The following is a 23178-nucleotide window of genomic DNA, read 5'->3' on the forward strand; positions in this document are numbered from 1 at the left end:
TGTTTTACCGATAGAAGTCACATACAAACAGTATGTAGGTATAGAAGCCTAGAGAAATTTGATTGCGTTTGGAGGACTTTGGGTCTTTCAAACTCAACCATCTGCATCTGAAACTTTGCTTTTGAATTCTTACAGACATGCAGTGGGTGGGACAGGAGATGGAGCCAACTAGATTTCACAGTGGAAAGCAAAATCTATCATCAGTGCAAGTTTAATCCATCCTCTCAAAAGCACTTCTTTCTCTTCTTACAGTTCTGACTTCCTGGTTAAGTCTCCTGCTCTAACTTCCCCATTCTCATCCTTACTGTTCTTTCCAGTCTTCCAGCTCCTGTTTCAAAATCATGCCTTATTTATTCCTCTCTAATTTTGATCTATTACTTCTTGAAGATTTGACAAACAATAGCACTTAGCATGTGCTAATAACTGCCAGCTTGGTCTTGTTATTTTTTGTTCATAATGTGTTATTTCCAAAAGGCACCCAAAAAAAGCACCTGGTTTACAAATATGGGCAGCACAGAGTACCCACAAGGCTTTGATTCACAAAGTCTGAATTTAGGGATGAAAAACTACAACCAGGCTTCCCATTATGATTTACCCATCGGCGACCAAGTTACCATAGAGGCATTAGATGTTGTGAAACAAAGATTTCCCTTATTCATAAGCTGAACTTTAACATTTTCTTCAGAAGATTCATTTTGTATGGTGAAGAAGGTTATGTTCTTTGGGGTAAAACATAACATACCTTTTCCTTCTGCTCATCACTAAAACTGCATCATTTATGTGTAGTTTTGTCACCCTTGAACAGAACAATTTATTGTACTGGAAGTGACACACAAAGAATATTACTCTCTGCTTGGGTTTTTAACACAGCTCCTTACCTGAGACTCAACCCTTCAGCTCCTAACAGCCTGATAGCTAGTCAGCACTTGCACTTAAAACAGGAACTCAACCAGATTCAGAGGATGGTGTAGACATATAAATGAAATTCAGGGACATATGTTCAAAATTTGATCTTGAAAAGTTCCAATCAAGTTAAGCCTAGAAAAGCCAAAAAATAACAAACATGTCCTATTTCTTATGTTACCACTCAAAATCATTGGTGCAGAATACAAACAGAGCATTGGACCTGCCAGAAGGCTTCTAGTATGACATGGTGTGGCAACAACATTTCTGCTCATTCTCAAACCCTTGCTTTTATCTGCTTAATGCTGCTGTGAGTGCCAAGTAAATTGTTTGAGGAAAATAACCCAAGCTGAAATACTTAAATGCGAAACAAACACCATGCATGTACACAAACAACAAAAAAAAAAACATTCCACCAACAAAACAGGATAGTTTCACTGTTCTGTTCTAGAGGGTAAACGTACAAACAGTTAGAACATTCAAAAGTGGTCACAGGTTGCAGTAGGGGTACTTTTTTGACTATAAGCCTTAGTCCTGCATGTGTTCTGTGAAATTCTTCTCACTTCACGTGTAGGTGGATCCACTGACTGCAACAAACATTAAAGCAACACAAGAGATAAGCAACCTTCTGACAAAGAAAACTCAGCAACTTAACAAAGAGAGAGAGAACAAAGTCAAATGACTCCAGAATCTGTTGAAGGCAGAGGTGAAGAAGCTAGAACAATTCATTAATGCTCTGTGCAAGAAGATCTGAATTATTTTAAGAGCACTGTATTTGCATTTTAGATATAGCAGAATGAACTAATTATGAAATGTATGCATCAAAGATTTCAATTTCAGGCTTGACTTTACTTTGGAGATTAATTTTTTACTTTATCATTTTTGCAGGCAGTTCAGTGGACAGCCTTATTTGAACATTACTCATTGTTCAGTGATGTATGAAGTGTATTTAATCAATGTGAAGAAAGTAATATTAAACTATTATCAGAAGCATCAAATGTTCCAAAAAATATCAAAAGGGAGGTCAAAAGGTAACATCTCTGCTAACAATATAGGAAACAATGTATTTAACTTACTCTTTACATCCAAGTTTTTCTTGGCATATACAATACCCTTTATCACATAAAATTACAAAGTAAAATGTGGAGGTTTTTATCCCCTTGATTAAAAACACCATATAGAGACAGGATCAAAAAAAGTATTCAATGTTTTGCTAAGAGATATTTAAATAACTATTTTAGAGATGATGTGCATTTTAAATGGCTGGCTGCAAACCCCTTGGACAGGGCAGTAACACAGAATCCCAGAATGGTGGTCAGCATTAAATCATATGTCAATGAGGTGTTACAGAATGAGGTAACTGTCAACGAGGATAGCTGTTTCAGTAACTCATGTTTCTGCAAGTATTGCAAACTCCTCTTAATTGAGCTGCTCTTAAAAAAACTATCACATGAGCCTCTATTTTATCCTTTTTTAATGTCTCAAGGGCCACTAACATAATGGCAAGCGTGTTGTCTTAGTTTTGGCCAAGACAGCTAGACATGAGAAACCATTTGTCCAAAAGCTATGAATGAGAACACACATTTTCAAGCCAGCAGCTCCAACCCCATTGTCCATCATTGCTCCATGTACATCACAGAACATATCTGGTTGGAAGAGACCTTCAAGATCATCCAGTCCAACCTTCCACCCCACACTGAAGGGTCAACACTAAACCATGTCCCTAAGCACCAGGTCCACACACTGTTTGAACTCCTCCAGAGACTGAGACTCCACCACAGATGTGAAGTGCAGATGGGATTTCAGTCAGATAAAACCTTGTGGTTATAAAGCTAGAACCCTCGAATCTTAGTCTATTTTTGAACCTTTTAAAGCACTGTAACATTTTATAACAGCCTCTCTCTCATTTAATAAAAGAATTAGTTGGGAGGGTGTATCAATGCACAGTCACACAAGTCCATCTGTCCCACCTGTATGCATCTCTAATTCCTTAAAAGGGGACAAGTTCATTATTTGTGCTAGGTTCAGTATACAGAGACAAGACTGACATTTGTAGAAAGAATTCATAGCAAGTGTTCAAAAGCCTAAAAATAAATTGCAGATTGAAGTAGCTGTCTTCATTGGAGGTGTTTAGGAGGAGACTTGATGGGCTGCTTGGTGCCATAGTTTAGTTCATTAGATAGTGTTGGATGATGGGTTGGACACAATGATCTCAAAGGTCTCTTCCAACCTGGTCTATTCTATTCTATTCTATCCATGTTTCTATTGGCTCTGGATTTATTGCAAAATTCTATTTCTTGAGCTAGGATAAGGCTGAAGTTATGCTTTGTAGATGGGAACTAAAGCTTCCCAAAAATTTTCTTTCAGGTTTGAAGGTTCCTTAAGTAGATAGAGAAGGTTATGGCAACAACATCACTGAATTTGCCATTATTTTTCAACCTGGTATCAGAGTAAAAGAGGTTTTAAAGAAAAAAAAAAAAAGTTTCAATGCTAGGAAGCTGCTGTAGTGTAATGATATCAATTTTAGTTCTTTGAACTAAGCTGTGTGCTGCCCTTGTGGCCAAGAAGGCCAATGGCATCCTGGGGTGTATTAGAAGAGGTGTGGTTAGTAGGTCGAGAGAGGTTCTTCTCCTCCTCTACTCTGGCCTGGTGAAGGCACATCTGGAATGTTGTGTCCAGTCCTAGGCCCCTCAGTTCAAGAAGGACCTCGGGGAACTGCTTGAAAGAAGCCACAAAGATGATGAAAGGAGTGGAACATCTCCCTTAGGAGGAAAGGCTGAGGGTGCTGGGGCTCTTTAGCTTGGAGAAAAGGATCCTGAGGGGGGACCTCATTCGTGTTTATAAAGATGTGAAGGGCAGTGTTTAGAGGATGGAGCCAGGCTCTGCTCAGTGATGGCCAGTGGCCAGTGATAGGTGTGGTGGGTTGAAAATTCCCCCCCAACATTAAATTTGCCAGATCAGCTCATTTGGAAGCAAATGGAACTGTATTTACAAGCAAAACTACAATCTACAATGGAGTGAATGAATATGTACAAAATATACAGTATTTATAATATTTAGAGGTATTTACAATTACTGAACAGCACAAGGACCGCCCCCCCCCCCCCCCCCCCCAGCTAAAGACCAAGGGAAGCTCCCTCCCTGCCCCCACTTACCCCACTGTACATAAAAGGGAGAAGAGAAAGGTGCAGACACATCAGGCTTAGCCAAAACAAAGCAGCCAAGGTCAAGCAGAAGCAAGTTAGTGTCTCCCAGAGTGAAGAATCGAGAAGAGAGAGGAATTATTTACATTACTAGCTTAAGTCCATTATCTTTGCAATGGGATTGTGTAGAACTATCATTATTTTCCTTTTTATGCCCAACAGTGATTCATTTACACTTTACTACTTTCTGTTCAAGATCTGTGAGAAATTTTTAAAGGCATAGCCTAAAACTACCACAACAGGACCAGGGGAAATGGCTGCAAGCTGGAGCAGAGGAAGTTCCATGTGAACATAAGGAAAAACTTTTTCACTGTGAGGGTGTCAGTGCACCGGAACTGCCCAGAGAGGTTGTAGAGTCTCCTCTGCTGACATTCAAAACCTGCCTGGATGTGTTCCTGTGTGGCCTACTTTAGGTGATCCTGCACTGGCAGGGGGGTTTGACTTGGTGATGTTGCAAGGTCCCTTCCAACCCCTATCATTCTGTGATCCTGCGACTGCAGTTGCAGAAACCAGATAAATGCAGAACAGAATCTCCTCCGTTGGCAGCGTCACCTGCCAGGGAGGGTTTAGAAGTCCAATTTCTTGCAGCCACCACAAGGTGGAGACAGAGATTCACACAACTCTCCCTGCCAGACACTTCTCCAGTCGCTGAACCATAGGTCCTGCTCGCTAACATCAACCTCATTGTTGTATTCAGTTTATTATAGCTTGCGGCTGTTGTCTCAAAGAAGGTGAAATAAAACTGCTCATGCTCTAAGCAGCTAGCAGGTCTCCCTGATTCTCTTTCACACACCTGTATGCATATGTAAATCACAATGCTGGTGGCAAACCATAAAAGTACCAGAGTTTTATTTCCAGGCTTAATATGACATTTATTTAGTAACAGTAACCCAGCTCATATTCTTATTTGAAAAACAGCACCAACACCAACACCCCACCACAACGACAAAAAAAAACAAAACCACACCCTTACCTGTTTTGAAATGTACTTTGGGGGCTATAAAACACCTTCTCACACTTGATTAAACCAAGCCTTTGAGAAATCAAGAATTCTTTTGAAATTCCTGGAAACAAACAAACAAACAAAAATCCATAGGTGTTGGTTTCCTTTCCCCACGTGAAATCAGTGTATTAAGCCTACCATGGCATATTTAATTGTCCTGACCACAGAATAGCCTCCAAATTAGCAACTGGAGAGAGTTCTCACAGTCAGGAACTGTGATTAATATCACACATCCCATCCTTTTCTTTAACTTCATATGAACCAGTAGTTTTGCACCATTAAGAGATGCTAAAAGAGAGAAAGCCAAGAGGGAGAGGTAATTACATCAACTAAACAATTGCCAAGAGACCACTTTGCAGATATTTCAGGTTGAAATTTAAGAAGTGGCTAGGGATGTAAGAAGGTGTATGGCATCAGTGTGAGACAGCATGCAATTAGCAGGAAGTAACTACACAGTGCAGTCGGCAAATCTGACATGTTTGAATTATAAAAAGTTAAAACTCAGACGCACACCAAGGCCCTTTTATTTAGGCTGCTGTTTAAGACAAAAGCAGCTGGAGTTCTTGTGCTGGTGTACTTTCTTCCCCTCGTCTGAAAGAAGGGACCTCCCTGGCAGTGATGTTGTTTTGACTTAAAAATCATTTAAACACACTGGAGTGTGTGCTAATTTCCCAATGGCAATCAAATTTCAAATTTTGAATTTGGCTGAGCCTAGCTGTAGCTGACTGCAGTCTATGAAGTCACATTGGGACAATACATCCAAAAGGATCCTCTTGAAAACATCTGCTCTGGTTAGCAAAGCCATAGTAGGCATTTGGCAAATTTTGTTAGCAGACTGCTGACTTTTGATCACAAACTGGCTGGAATTAATACAGCCTGGCCTGATTTCTTTGGGTTTGCTTGTACTCTTGCATCTTTCAAAGAGAACAAGAAGAATCAATTATTGTTCTGCTACTAGAAGCTGTTCATGACTTTTGTTCAACAGTGAGAAAGATGAATTTGCTTTGCTGAGACCCCTTCAAGGTACCCAATTTTCTCTGAATGTGCTTTCCTTTGCTTCCTCTTCAAAGAGGAGATAATTACATGCAATCTCTCTTCCTGATAATAATCAACTTCCACAAGCCATGGTGGGTAGGTATGCTCGCAACAGCCAGCAGAAACATGGGACAAAAGAGCATCAGAGACTCCATGATAGGATAGGAAGAGCATCTGAATAACCACATACCCTGGACTTGATTTTGGTGACAGTAGAATGAATTTCAGAGCAGTATATTGCCCCTTGGTAATTTGAGTTTAAACACTCTAAGACAGAGATATGCCTGTTCGACAGGATAAACTCTTCTAAAGCCAGCAATGAAATAACTACTTTTAAAAACCTCAACCACTTCTCTCCATATTTCCTGAGAAGGCTTCCCTTGCATGGGGACAGTGACAGACATTTCTTTTTGTGGGGAAAGGCAGACATAAAATAAAGGATTAAAATTAAAAGCTTTTAAGGTGTAAAAAGAAAATCCTTCCATCTTCAATCAAGAAACAATTATATGATGATTCCTAACACTGAATAAAGCAAACGACAGTGGAGTATATAATTTGGATATGATATTGTACATAATAATTACTTTGGTGAACCCATGTAGCCTAATCAGCATGTCTTTAATAAACACATATGAAAAAAATTAAGAGATTAGGACTTTGTTATTGCCAAGGACAAATGTTTTTTTTCTGCAGTTATCCAGCTTGCATACAGCAGTACACATTTTCTTCTTCTTTTCCTTTTCTGTCATTATATTATTTGTGTTTAACCCAGACTAAAGTTGTATTTACAGCAGCACTCTGTATTCTGTAATGAAAAGTGATTAAAGGCTCTGAGCAAGGAGCCTAGAAGTCAGCTGGAAGAGTAGGTGCTCTAGAAAATCAAGTCAGATTTTGTATTAGGATTGAAAAGGTAGACTTTAAGAAAACTAAGCTAAAATAAACCCCTTCATTGAAATGATGTGTTTAACATTTCTAAAATACAGCCATTGCATGAAATCTGATGGAAATTAATACTTCCACTTGTAAGTCATGGTATTTTTCACACAGCTGATATTATGCTACTTATAAATATATCTGCACATATGCTTGACTTAGTAAAATATTCTAGACTCTACACCCAGCCATGAGGGAGAAGGAATGGAAAAAAATAAATCCTTTCCTTATTACCTATAAAGAAAATCTTTAGGAAAGGCTTTTTGAGATCTTCCTGTCATTTCTTATCATAGCCATAAGTCAACCTCCCCTAGAGAAATCCAGTATAGCTGAGGGAGAGACACTGCATTAGGGTGGAGAAGTGCAGGTGATATGTGGCATCCACACCACCATCCTGAATGGTACACCTCTTTAAGTACCTACTGGGGATGATAGGTCTGCCATTCCTGGTTTGCTGTGGAAAACAGAAAAGCCTTGTGTGTTGCTTTGTTCTGGTCTCCATTTATAAGGTTGAGGTGGGGAGTCAACTCAGAGAGGCAATGACTTACCCATTTCTGTAAGGTTGGATGGAGGTATCAACAGTGAGAGCTGACAGAATTCAGAAAACAAACCCTGTACACAGAATCTCAAGCAGGTACCTGGGGTGTAGATACTCCCAAGTAAACTATGTGTGGCACACATGCTATCCCTGCATCACGTAATTACATGCTAATTACATGCTTTTCACGCAGGCATGTTCCTGTTCCTCCTCCCAGTTTCTTCCATACTCTTATTCCTTCATGCTGCCTATCATCTAAACTAGGTTTTTCCTTGCAGGTGTCCAGGTTGCTTATGTAGCCACTTGTTGATCAATATTGAAGAGTTAAATATAGCAGAAATATAGTAAAGGACAGAAGCATGATAGGACAATAGGTAGGCATGAAGTCAGAGTGGTTACAAAGCAAAGCATATGAGAAGTATTTGTATGCCAAATAGATCGGTGGGGACAAAAGCGATCTAAATGCTCAGCAGAAATATCTGAGAAATAAGGATACAACAGCAGTACCAGCACAGGTAGCTATGTACATGAACAATGTAAAGGATAGCAATCTCAAAAAAGTCCCCAGCCCTCCAAGATGGGGTAAAATTCCCATCTGTACAATCCCAGCAACCCTCCAAACAACTACATGAGGCACTAAGTCAGCCTTCTCACCTATGCTGTCAAATACTCTTCAAGCCTTCTTCACCCGGCCACATGTTCTGCTCCCACACAGCATCATTTACAATACATAAATGTAATTTTTTCACATGCAAAACCACAACACACTTACATTTTCAGAAAATAAACCATATATGCCTCTACTGAAACTTGCTGAACTGAAAACACTGGCAAAACTGTCACTGATGTCAGCGCAGCCAAGATTTGAATCGTGGACTTCAACAACAAAAGGCAGAGAACATGAAATACATTCTCTTATCTGTAAGTAGAACTATATTGTTCTGCATTTAATGCAGTTGCAAAAGGTGAGATGCACTTCTGTGAAATGATAATGTTTTAATGTGCATCACCTATTTTTAATACCACAGTAAATGGGATGGAAGGCAAAGCACGTGAATTGAAGTGGGAGCACACCCCTGATAATTCACACATGCAACTGCTGCGTGAATTCTCTCTCTAAATAGCATAAAATAAAACAAGTAAAATAATTTTAAAATAGCCTAAAATATTTATTATGCTAATGTTCAAAGCTCTCCAATGCAGGCATATAAACATCTTTTTAAATTTCTCCTCTCAGTTCAAACTCAAGCTGCTTTGCTGAAACTACATTCCAGCCCCTGAAGATCTAATGCTCCAATCCAATGCACTGTGGCTGACCTATTACAGATGATTATGAATTAGAGAAGTTGCTATGATTTTCTAGTTATTGCTTCTTAAAATCAGAAGGTTAAAAAAAAGAAAATCCAAATGAAAACCAAAGAAAAAATAACCCCTACCATTTTTTTTCTGTCTATGCTGGATTTAGCTCAGTTAGAAATATGAATTTGGAGCCATAACTGGGGCACCCAATTAGTTTACTCACATGAAATTTACATCAGAAAGCAGAAGGCAGTTTGGTTCTCCAACATAAAATGACAAGATTGGCTGGATCCTGTGCTTCCTACTCTTAGGAGCTATGTACAGTTTTTCCACAACACATATGTTCCAGTTCCACACACTGTGAAAGAAGGAAAATTATTTCCTTCCTTTGAAAAGATGGGAAATTCAGGAAGGGCTGTGAGATGCTGCCACATGGCACCAACGTCATGCAGATATGTACTTTAGGAAGACAAAAAGAAAATGCATTGCAGAATAAAACTCCAAACTTTGGAACAGTTGCTACTTTGTTTTCTTTAGGTAAATCATTTGCAGGCTCGGGGTGCGTTGAAAAATCAGCAGCCACATTTCTTTTGTTTCATTTTATGCAGTTCTGGAGACCAAAGGAGCCTCAGGAATTAATTGTAGCCTTCTAATAAACACAATGATGTAAGGACGTATTTAACATTGCTGGGGTGGGTGGTTTTTTGTTGTTGCTGTTGTTTGATTCCAAATAAATTGCAGATTTCTTTTTTTTTTCCCCCCTTTTCCCTGATGTGATACTAAAACAATTACCATTTTGAAAAAGGATAATTAATCTACAATTGTTTCACATTAGATCATATATCTCTAAAGAGGGCCCACAGATTTGATGGTCTTCAGCTGCTGTGTATTTATTTTTCTGGGTGGGTTTTTTTTTTTCCCTCCAGTGATGTACCACCCCATCAGTGCTGACATTTAAATGAGTGAGTATTCAACACAAATGTGATCATTTGTATAGCATCCAACGCGGCACCATACTGAGATGATTGCTTCTGGGAGCCATCCATGGGTTCTCGAATAGGGGGGAAAAGCCAGGCAAAATTTTATCAATTTACATTTTTCTGTGATTAATTTTTATGCAAATGAGGGCCCGACCGTGCTCCCATCTCACCTGAATCATGCGGATCATCAAAGACAAATTGAGCATCACTTATTTAAAAAATAGGCTTTAAACTACTCTACAGCTGTGTTGGAAAATGCTAAGAGCAGGGCATGAACTTTTCTAATGTAACAGGAAGAGATAAGAAAATGCTTCTTTTTCTGCATTTTTGTCCACACTCTGAGAAGCGTGAATCTTAACAAAATCCTAAAAATTGCCTTTGTTTTGTATTCCTCCTGCCCTTGGAAGCGCTGGGCTGTGGGAATGCTACACAAGGGGAGTTTGCCAATTTCAGAGTACAAACAAATATGCTGGCCAAAAAAAAAAAAAATAAATATAAATGTACACTGCTTAGCACTGAAGAACTTAAAGCTCATTATTCATTTACTTTTTCAGATGGAATTCAAGAAATCATCCAGAGGCGTGCTACAGTGGAAAAGGCCCTACATAAACAGTCTTGTAATGTTAGAGTAAAAGCTGTTAAGGCAGGGGAATGGCTAAGCTCTGCTTGCAAATGAATCCAGTCTGCCACGCTGTACATGTCTATGCAGTTATATACATGCACCTGCCTGTGGGAAAAATGGAAATTGAGGCTTTGTTAACAGGCTTCCAAAAGGAATACAGGATTTGAAGGATATACTGATGGACATTTGATAATTATTGATACTAATAACTGAAGAGTATGAAAAATGAATCTTGTCAATAATTTGCTAAAAAATAATAATGGTATTTCTCTTCCTTTACAGAATCACAGAATCCCCAGGGTCGGAAGAGACCTCAAAGATCATCAAGTCCAACCCGTCACCACAGACCTCATGACTAAACCATGGCACTAAGTGCCACGTCCAATCCCCTCTTGAACACCTCCAGGGATGGTGACTCCACCACCTCCCTGGGCAGCACATTCCAATGGCGAACGACTCTCTCAGTGAAGAACTTTCTCCTCACCTCAAGCCTAAACCTCCCTGGCACAGCTTGAGACTGTGTCCTCTTGTTCTGGTGCTGGTTGCCTGGGAGAAGAGACAACCCCCTCCTGGCTACAACCACCCTTCAGGAAGTTGTAAACAGCAATAAGGTCTCTCCTGAGCCTCCTCTTCTCCAGGCTAAACAATCCCAGCTCCCTCAGCCTCTCCTCATAGGACTTGTGCTCGAGGCCTCTCCCCAGCCTCGCTGCCCTTCTCTGGCCACGTTCAAGAGTCTCCATGTCCTTCTTAAACTGAGGGACCCAGAACTGGACACAGATTTTAGAAAATCTCAAACCTGTGTCTTTATGACATTAAGGAATAAGGTAATGTTATCAGCCACAGCTCTAATTTTTACAGCTGTGAGATAAAGATCACTCAGAAATAGGAACATTTGTCCCTCTAATTTGCACTAAAAATTTGTCTCCAGGTGTAAGAACGAGTTCTCACGAAAAGCACTCTCTCATAAAGAAGCTGGTTTTGAAAAGGCAGTTTCTTTTCAGAACTCCATTGTGAAAATTGTAATATGTAATGCCAGTTCAGAGACTCATTTTACAAGTCTTTCCACCAATCAATATCCCTAAAGCTGATCTCAGAGGAGTAATTGTGATGTGCACTGGGGGAAAGAGTCTTTATCAGGCTTTGTGAAAAATAGGCCCACGTACCAGATGATCTTATGGCATCAAGATGTCCCCTTATGCACTACACATACGAAGGCTGTTATAGGTTGGATCAACTCATGATTTAATGAGTTACCTTTCATTAAACTGTGCAGCTGGAGCTACATTATTTCATACCCAAAGAGAATATGTTTCCACATATGTGAATGTGATCAATTTTATGCCCAGACCTTCCCCTTAAATCCTGCAAGCCCCCTATCACTTATTAAACCACTGACAAAACAGGTGGGATCATAACTGCAGCAAAGCCAGGAAGAGCACTGATACAAGAGCACTGATACTCAGTAAATCTAGACCTCCATCCTGCCTGCAGCCAGACCCACCATGACCAATGCTCCTAAATAGTTCAGACAATATGTTACCCACAATTTTTAATGTCTAGATATTCATTCTGGTCTCCCCCAGTTATGAGATTTGAGAAAGACTGTACTGTGGCAACTTTGGACTGTCAGTTGAATAATTTCAGCCTGAAAGAGAAGTCCATAGATATTCTTTAATTTAAAGCAGTTGTATATACAGAAGGGTAGGGATAATAGAATAGAATAGAATAGAATAGAATAGAATAGAATAGAATAGAATAGAATAGAATAGAATAGAATAGAATAGAATAGAATAGAATAGAATAGGTTGGAAAAGACCTTTGATATCATCAAGCCCAACCTATCACCCAACACTAATCAACTAAACCATGGTACTAAGTGCCTCATCCAGACTCTTCTTAAACACTTCCAGCAATGGTGACTCCACCACCTCCCAAGCAGCACATTCCAATGGCAAATCACTCTTTCTATGAAGAATTTCTTCCTAACACCCAGCCTAAGCCTCCCCTGGCACATCCTGAGACTCTGTCCTCATGTTCTGTCACAGGTTGGCTGGGAGAAGAGACCAACCCCCACCTGGCTACAACCTCCCTTCGGGTAGTTGTAGACAGCAAGAAGGTCTCCTCTGAGCCTCCTCTTCTCCAGGATAAGCAACCCCAGCTCTCTCAGCCTCTTCCCATAGGGCTTGTGCTCCAAACCCCTCACCAGCTTTGTTGCCCTTCTCTGGACATGTTCCAGCAATTCAACATCTTCCCTAAACTGAAGGGCCCATACAAACATGCACATATGCAGATCTCTCATACACATACACACACATGGATTACAAGGTCCCTTTTCTGGCAATCTGAGAAGGGGTTGAGGAACTGTTAACAGGCACATGAAGGACAAATGTTGGCATCCAATAGGTGATTTCAGTGGGTTCAGCTGCAGTTTAAATGGAAAGACACTTGTGGCTCTAATGTAGAAGGTCTAGTGTGTCCCTCACAGTAGTACGCTGGCATCCCTTGATGCAGAGACTGATGTTCCCATCTGCAGAATGGACATGAGAATTTAACTGGACTCCAAGCACAGGAACCAAGTTTTGAAAAGCACAAAAATCATCTAATAGTGCAAAATGGCAGAGGTATTACAAAAAGTAATTTAAAAGAGCAAAAGAAAAGGAAATCATCACAGCAATACTGTTGTTGTGACATTTCCCTCCTTCCAGAAGTCAGGTGGTGAGTTGCTCCATTTTTGCTGCCACCCTTTGGCATTAGGCCCATGTACTGAAACCACAATGCTCTGAGGGAAACACTGCATGGAAGACAAAAACAGACTTTCCTTTCTGGGTATGAGCGTGGTGACCCAGAAACAGAGAACCAAACTTCAGTGTCCTCAAAATACCTTTCACTGGGGTGGATGCTCCAAATAAAATCTTGTACTGATGTTTTATGTTAAAAAAAAAAAAAAAAAAATAGGATTTGTATAAAGAAAAGATTTGGGTACAGTATTTGTTGGAGAAAATGAACAGGAAAAAATGGAAATGGAACTTCATGTATCTGGACAAAAATGTATTTGCATATAATTCTTACTAAGATAAATATTTGGCTAAACTATTCCTCCTTTGCTCCTTTCACACATTTTCCTGAGCCCCTGTTGCTGTTATCTAGTATCATAAGTGTTCATTTTGGTGGAGTTATTAATATTGGACATCATAGGTTCAATGAATGAGGTGAAAATAATGAAGGGTGACTCTGTTTGCTAGAACAGACTTGTTGGAGTGCTTTTGCACTGAGCAAGGGATTTGTGTGATAGCCACACTGCAAAATTTTGGAAACATCATCATTTTTTCCATTCAAGCTTCATAGAAGAAATAGAGGAAATGTGATTTTGAAACCTTGTGTATGAATATAAATTAAAGGCTTAATTATGTTTTCAAGTTGAAGTTGCTTGCTCCTTTTCCCCTTTTTTGTCCTATGTACACCATAATCAGGTCCATTTCAATCCAAATGTGGTTTTGTTTAGGTTTGTTGTTTTTTTCCTAAATTGTGTTTAAAAAGCTATAACACAGAAAATCTATTCCTCTTTATAATACAGCTCATTACATAGCTTATATTTTGCATCTTTTGGGTACAGATACTAGAGAGTAAAGTGAAGGGAACAGCAATATTCAAAAGTAAAATTTGTGCTGGTAGCCTCTGTTTCTGTGACAGGATAATTTGCCTTTGGCCTCTACTGTCGTGTTACCCTTGAATGTTATGAGAGATCTGTTACAGCAAGATATCCACACAGATGCAACAAGACTAGTACACAACCTACCTACCATAAGCTAAATAACTATGATTTTTGGATATATCTAGAACTAATGTCTTTAACTATGAATCACAGAATAACAGAACATCTGATGGTGGAAGGGACCATTGGAGGTCACCATGTCCAAACTCCCTGCTCAAACAAGGGCACCTGGAACCAGCTGCCCAGGACCATGTCCCAATAGCTTTTCAAGTATCTCCAAGGACAGACACTCCACATCTTTTCTGGGTAACACCTGTGCTAATGTTTAGTCACCCTCACAGCAAGAGTGTTTCCCTGTGCTTAAGAGGAACCTTCTGTGTTTCAGTTTGTGTCCATTGCTTCCTGTCCTATCACTGGGCATCACTATAAAGAGCCTGGCTCCATCTTCTTTACACCCTCCCTTCAAACAATTGTACACATCAAAGAGATCTCCTCCTTAGTCCCCTCCAGGCTGCACAGCCCCAGTTCTCTCAGCCTCTCCTCACAGAAGGGATACTCCAGTCCCTTAAACATTTTAGCAATTGAGGTGAAGAATATACTCTTGGACTCCATGTTATAATCACAATTGTCTTGGAAAAATAAATGTGAATTACAGACAACCTGATATACTGGAAACTGAAATTCAGCCTAATTTAAATGCAGACTTATTCCTAGCCTCCAAGTTCAGAAATATGGATTCCGTTTATTGCCAGCCTTTGACAAATCATTTAATAGATCTATGCTTCAGTTTTTCCCTCTGTGAAAAGAAAGTGCTACCTTGATTTGTGAAGTCCTTTGCAATTGTAGAGTGAAAAGTTCTATTGAAAGCTAAGTATTACTGTCAAAATATCAGGAAGATAAAATTAATATTCATAATATGACAGAAATATTTTCTTTGAAATGAGGGAGACAGATGCTAATACATAGCAAAGAGCTGTGTGCTGTGTTTAAAAATGGAGTGATATTGAGAAGGAATGTCAGGGGAAGTAGACATTTATCATTTTCTACATATTTACTTCTAACTATATAATCACATATAATCATTTTTGCCCAGAAAGTATATACAGTAAAATATTGGTATGATAATCTCTGAGGAAAGTCAGATTTTAAAAGGAAAAAAAAAAAAAAAAAGAAGAAAAAGAATTTTAAAAGGGATAATAATTTACCTAGTCCAGAAGAAAGCACACACAAGTCTGAGGTCTGAGTTTTGATATTTCTCTTTTCTCATTTAACAACCCAAAGTGTTATTCCTACTATTGACACAGCATCCTTGAAGAGCTAGGCTGCCATGATGAATAGGACAGGAATTATATATAAATTATATTTTATATATATATAAATATATTTTTTTTTCATTTAGCAGATTGGGTGGGTAAGAATTTATTTGTTTGCTAGTTTGTCTTTGTTTTAATATTGTCTCCTTGCATTCATCTGTGTTGGTTGATCTTCTTTCCCTGCCCCTGATTTTTTAGCTCCACTTACTGGAAGGGGCGTGGTTAGTAGGTGGAAAAAGGTTCTTTTCCCCCTCTACTCTGCCCTGGTGAGACCACATCTGGAATATTGTGTCTAGTTCTGGTCCCCTCAGTTCAAGAAGAACCTCAGGGAACTGCTTGAAAGAGTCCAGTGCAGAGCCACAAAGGTGCTGAAGAGAGTGGAACTTCTCCCTTATGAGGAAAGGCTGAGGGAGCCTGGTCACCTTAGCTTGAAGAAGAGGAGACTGAGGGGTGATCTCCTCTTTTGAGGTCTGTTCCAGACACTAACATTCTGTGATACCCTTCTTTTTTTCCAGTTCTTGCTAGCTGAATTTAGTTCACAACTTAGTTCAGGGTGAACTTCTGAACCCACCAAGGCTGAACTTCTCAGCAACAAGTACTATGACAAGTTATTGTAAGAGCAAGATCCATCGAAACAAAGGTACTTATTGCAGCCTCTAGATTAAAAAAATCTATCAGTCCCTGAAGACTGTGGCAACCAGAAAGAATTATCTGAGTGCTCTGTGAGATAAGGCCAATAATTTCATATGAGGAATGTCAAAATTCAGTATGACTATTAAAATAAATAAATAAATAAATCCATAACAAATAAATCCAATAATCTGTGTAGGAAAATCCCAAGAGAAGTGTGTGAGTTTCACAGGATAAGGCCACAGAAACCAGAGTGCAGGGTCTGGACAGGGAGATGAACAGGTTGAATGAACCATACCTTTGCTTTTAAGTGAGTGATCTGACATGTCAGTTTACATGTTTCATCTAGTTGTCCTGTGCAAGCCATATTACAACCATCAAATAGACTTAGTGTAATCAACAGAGCTTAATTAGAAGAATAAACATTCAATCATTGCCAAAGTAATCCGGATTACATGATTGCCTTTTCTGAATTTGACTTTACCTAATAACACAATCAAGGGAAAAGAAATGCCACTACTTCAGTAATCCTCAGGGTTCCACACACTGGGAACCATTTTTCCAGAACTGTCCTGTCCATTCAGCAGTGGAAGCAAGGCAAGGGATCACAACCAGTTATTCAGAATCTAATTTGTCTAATTACAAAGCCACATTTGTCTAATCAGTCTTCTGCTAGGGCCACAATTTAAAACACAATGAGAAGTCAGTACAGATTAAAACTCTCCCAAGTTTCCCACTGACTTGTGTTTTGGCTCCCCAGTGCCTAAGTCACCCTCATTAAGTTCTTGAAGTATCCTTGAGAAAGGATTCTCCAAAGAGCATTGAGTGATGACAGCATGTGGTGGCTGCTTAAAGTATGCAAATCTTCAGAATACTTGCAAAGCATACTCTTGTATGGGGCAACAAAATCACTTGAGCAGGAATCCGAGGAAACACAATCACCAATGCTCTCAGATGAGCAAGAGCTCCATCAGATGTAAAAGCAGTACTATTGGTTATTCAGATTTACAGCTGGGGTATATATACAGATTTACAGCTCAACCACACCTCCCCACCCCCCTATCCTCCCTCCCCCCCAAAAAAAAAAGAATCTACATCCTTAGTGTACTAGGAAAAAAAAGATGTCAACACTTTATTCTCAGTAGGCAAAAATCTATTTCATCTTGAAAAAGAAGGATGACAAACACAAGCAAACTCTTTTGCAGTTTAAAAACTCCTGTCTGTGTGTGTTACTCTCACAGAAAAAAAAAAAAAGAAAGAAAAAAAGAAAGAAAGAAAAATAAATAAAAAAATCTGTTTTGCTCTGTACACAAAGCTGCAACTAATTACAAGAAGAGACAGATGCCGAGTAGCCTTAAGGCTTTGCCTGCCACCACAGTGAGTCTGTGCGCTAGTCAACAAGCAGGTAGTGAGTGAACTCAAATGTTATCTGACAAGGCAGCAGATCCCATCACCTAGGGTTAGAATACAGACAAGCAACTCCGTGTTCAAAAGTAAAGACAGAAAAATTTCAAGCAGATTGTTTCTGACAGAAATCATATCACAGCCGCACTTTCTGACCAAGTCTACGCGAATGAAACTACACACTTTCTGTTTCCCATCTTCCCCTTTAAGAAACAGCCAGCATTTCAAAGGTACATTGGAGGTGACAGCTCAGTGCACAATGGTTAGCAAGTTCTTCCATGCTAGTTTTCTCTTTGCAGGTATTAGGACACCTCTCCTGCTTATCTGTGGGGTAGCAGAAGACAGTCACGCTTATTCCTGTTCATTCTTTGTTTCCTAAGCCCTCCTAACTTGCTCACGGATGTGAAGTGTCAGTTTTGCAACACATCAGTTGTGGCATTAAGAAACTTCACACGACTGTGTGGAAGCTTTAGAGAAGCTGCAGAGCTCTAAAAAGGAAAGTTAGCAGAAAGATGGAACCTGGCTCTATTTGCCAAAGTTGTTTCCACTGCAAGACAAACAAAACTTCCTAGGGAATGCACCAGCAGAATTCTAGCAGTGAATTTGGTTAGAGCTTTCAAACAGAATTTTTGCTCTTCCTGGACACTAACCATGTTCTTCAATTTGAAGGAAAGTGTATGCATTTTTGAGTATTGCAAATCTCTGCAAAGTAACAGATTTGAACAGTTTTCTTGCTGTCCAGGCAGAAAGGATTGAATTGATCTAGATTGATTTGGCTGTTTCACTGTGAGTAATGTCAAAACAAGACAGGAGAAATACAGTGTTCAATGGAGCACATCAGATTTTATGTACATAGGTTCTAGCAGTGCTGTGGATTTTGACCTGCAAGCTGGGCATTTGCTCCCAATGGCCCGTGAAAACCCCTAGGGAAGTTCTGGGGCTTTACTGACTAGCATTACAAATACCACTGTCTTTTGCTGAAGACAGTATTTTCCAACCTTAAAAATTAGCAGAGAATGTGAAGCATGCTTGCTTACCCTGTGGTATCATTAAGACGCTGAAGATGAATGAGGCATTCATTTCTAAATAGCCCTTTTTAGTAGACTGGGATGTACACAGTGATAATTACCACAGATGAAAGAGAGAGGACTGTAAACAGAAGCAGCAAGGAAAGAAGTACCCAAGCATTACAGGCAGAGCATGTTTGCTCTGTGTTATTTTGGACTCCAAATTTCCTTTCCATTTCCATCCCTCTCTCTAACATTTTAAGGAAACCCAGATTTGCAGGACTGATCTCTACCTCTGCCATTACTGAAATCACTATTGCAGCATGTTTCACTTGAGATCATGCTAGAAAACTAGTGGTATGGACTAGGAAAAATGTGTTTGAGTGTCTTCTTGCTGGAGTCAGTGGATTTTGTAGCATTCCCTACTGTGTAGCACAACAATTTATCTGTGAGATATTGGCTTTGGTCATAATTAAATTTATGTGGCTTGGGATGTAGTACATTCCACACTGAAGCAATACTATAACTTACATAATTTTCTAAATCACTTAATTTTTATAACAGTGTCCAGGGACACTATTCTAGGGATTAGGGCTATTAGAACTATATTACCAGCAGTAGTCCAGTTATATAGTTCTGCAATAAATTTGGGTTATTAGGCTTCATACCACACAGAGAAATTAATTTTTATTGTTGGAAAGATTTTTCTGTTCTAAGCTCAAGTATTTTATAGAAAATCAACTTCCTTGCTAGTGATAATTTGCCCTTAAAAGTCTAGTTAGCAGGTCTGTGCTTACTACATGGAGGTTTATCATGTTATAGTTGCTTTAGTCAGCTCCTTCAAAGTTAAGGTCTCTGCTCACTGATACTGTAACAGTAGTGTCATACAGTTTATGAAGAATTTAAAAGCAGTTAGACTTTGGGGCCAGTCATGCACATCATGTGTAGATTTGAGTGTCCTGCCTGAGGTTATGAAAGACCTACAGCCCACTTCTCTAAAAGAAGACTGAAGAACCAAGAAGACAAAAAGCATAACTTGCAACAGCAACATATTCTGCCAAGTTATTTCCCCCATTTCTTCTGACAAACTCTTTGGATCTCTGCTAGTGAAATGATCAAGCAGTCTGAAGGGCTGGGGACGAGATGACCTTAAGAAATGGGACTGGGAAGAACAAAAACTTCACAGCTTTAGGATTAAGATAAAATGACCAATAAAAAAACATTAACCAAATCCTTGATGATTCCAGAACTCTAGTGCCTGAAACTTGGCATATTGTTTAATTTATCCAGGCAGACCCTGAACTTGAGAGCACTTAGGCTTTGGACCTTTCAGATTAAATGAATGGTTGGATGATTTACTCAAATAATAATAATAATAAGCTCCCTCTATAATCAAATGAGCTGCCTGGTCTCTGTGAAATCATTATATCATGAGTGCCTGAACATCATGAGTTCTTCTTGATTAATGTGACTAGCCAGGAAGGCAATGTTCACAGAAGGATGAAAATTGCAAAGAGATTACAAAAGAAAATGACTAATATAGCCCAGTGACTCAGTTACTCTGAGGTTACTATGGACATACAGTAGGATGAAAAATCTGCTTCAAACATTAACATCTTTTCCACTTTTTCATCATGTTTCTTGGAACAAAAGCTGTTTGTTCATCCATCCTTAGACATAGGACCAGATGTTATAGGAAACACTGAACACCTGCACACAGGAAAGTCCTTAGGTATTTGAGAGAGGATTTCTACGAGTGTGGGAACATTTTGTAGAAGCTGATCAGAGGTGATATATATTTGGTAAGAGAAGTAGACATTTGTCCTTTATTACACATGGGAAAAGCTTAACCAGCTTATTAGTGATAACTATAGTCTTGCAAAAAAACCCAAAAACAACAGGAAGAAAAGGTTTTCCATTTGATGATTCTACTCGAAGTTAACATGCCTCTGGCACTTGCTGAAACCAACAAAAATTCACATCACATTTTTAAAGTTAGAAATACTAAACTTAAGAATCCAAGTGCCTAAACAACTGCTTGGGGACTTCTTTGGAAACATACCCTGTTGACAGTGAATTAAGGATAAGCAGTAGTCTGAATTGTGTCTCTGGATTGCCTGAGGGCCCAGAAGTTGTGTTGTCACACAAGCTATAAAGCAACACAAAGTGGGGCAGCGCAGGTACTCATGAGAGTCTAAAAGAAACGTTAAAAGTGTGCCCTATACACACTCTGAAGTACATCTCTGTGCATTAAAATCTTATTTAAGGATGGCAAATGCCATCTCAGAAATGATTCACTCAAGGTGTTGTCTCTGCAGATGAAGATCTATATGAATTGTCTTATAAAGCCAAGTCATGCATAGTCTACAAAGGCTTTATTATTATTATTTGGGGTGAAAAAACAACCAGGACATGGGCCAGAAGAGAATCTTTTGGTCCTGCTAGAGGTAACTAGTATGATAAGTACACACATAGTGGAATTACATGAGAGAAAGGTAAGGTTTTCCCCTCTCTCTGCTGTTTCCAGGTAGTTAGTGCTAGTTATTCCATACAACTACAGGATTTCTTTGTGCGTCAGGTGCTTACAAGGGCAGGAACTTTGCTTTGGTACACATTTGTAAAGTGCTGTGTGTACTTCTGGTCCTTTAAAAAATAAACAACACTAGTATGCTTCATTTAACAGATCTAAAAATATTTTTCCCCCAGGAACAGCAAGCAGGCACTCTGTAGCTGGCCACAAGGCCAACAAAGTGTAATGCACAGAGACATTGAGGACTGGCTCTCTACATCTCACTGTCCATTGCCATGATCTCTGGCTTCTGCTTAGTGCCCCACTACACTGGGACCTATTTCAGTCATCAATAGTCAGTATTGAGTAGTGTGATATATACAGCTAGACAAAGCAGTACACATTTTGACATAAAAAAAAGCTATCTAACTTGGCCTTTTTTCCTAAATGAAGTTCTGTGCCAGAAAATACAATTAAAACCCACAAACTAAGCCTTCCAAACAAACCCAAACAAACAACCCTTTTTAACCCTCAGCTTGGTAAATGAAACAAAACCATATATTTGTATATAAAAGGCAAAAATAAGCCACATAAGAGTATAGGTAGTGTATAAAGATGACTGCTTATACACTTTTCTGACACAGAACATACCAAAAAAAGCAGTATTGTTAAAGACATACCTTTCTTTGCTTGCTTATCACTGACATTATTTGCTGCTTCTGCCTGTGTTCCTTCAGGGCACTGTCCATTGGGAGAGGCTGGCTGTTCCTTTTATGAACACAAGCCTCCATACAGCCTCTCCTGAATATGTTGGATCATCACTGACAGTTGCCCTGCTGCTCTCAAAACTGCTAGGCAGATGAGCTGGGGGGTAGACAACTTACAGACACAAAGCCATTTCCATACAGGATGGTCGCAAATCCTGCCTCTCTACAGACAGATTTACAGAACTAATGTCACTTTTTTGTGAGGAAGACAACATGTACCTCTCTGTCATCAGTTTTGCATCTCAATTGCTTTTTTAAGAAATTAATTAGATTTACCTTATGACTGCTTTTTGGTTGGCTGTTTTTCGGGGTTGGTTTGCTTTGGGGAGGTTGGGTTTTGTTTGTTGGTTTTGTCTGTGTTGTTTTTAATACACAATTTGGAAGTTTAAAACAACATGGGTTTTAGAAGAAAATTTCCTGGTATTCACCCAGTCAGGTATTTATAATAAACCAGATAGCATTAATTGTGCAGGAAACACTCTGAAACAAAAAACTGGTGTACCTAAGCTAATGAATAGAACTGCATAAAGATGTTGCAGTTACACAAGGTGCATTCCACTCACCCTGAGCCACACTTAAGACTCATAACTACTCTCAAAGGCAGAAAAGCACAGAAAACATTGGTTTTCCTAAAAATAGATCAAATGAGAAGAATCAGCAAGAAGCTTCCCTGAGAAGTTTTTAAAACTGGACATGGATTCTCCATGAGTCACTCAGTAGGAAACATCAGGAACTGTCTACTTCAGATCTCCTAAAGTACAGATCTGCTGTAGTCTATTGCTAAATTTGTTTCAAATTATTTCAAATACAATGGCAATGCACTACAACCTTACCCTTAAAAAGGCAAACCCATACACATCCTCAGTCTCAGAGCAACAGCACGGTGAAGTGGAGAACAAAAGAGAGAAATAGAATATAAGAGGAATTTTACCAGGCTTTAGCAGTAGTATTCGCAGCTGCACACCAATGGAAAAGAGATGTACATAAACCACAGTCAGGTAAAGCAGGTGAGCTGCTATTCAAACAGGGATCTTCCTTGACTTCTTCAGGATTCTTTGAGACATGTCTTACATCTAATTTATGAGCTCTTCAATTGCTGTTTAAAAATAGGGCTAAGTTGAGTAAACCATGCTGGAACACTCTGTGCCATAATCCAACATCATTTATTCACTGTTGTTTATTTTTCATTATTATCAATAATAGACCTTTGTAAGCATTTGTTTGAAATAAATGTGATTTCAATTCTACACAACTTAGCTGAAACAGTACAAGATTTAAATTATTTTCACTTAAATCCACAAAAAGTGGTTTGTGTCTCCT

Source organism: Dryobates pubescens, chromosome 22 (genome assembly GCF_014839835.1).
Source record: "Dryobates pubescens isolate bDryPub1 chromosome 22, bDryPub1.pri, whole genome shotgun sequence".
Classification (NCBI taxonomy): Eukaryota; Metazoa; Chordata; class Aves; order Piciformes; family Picidae; genus Dryobates; species Dryobates pubescens.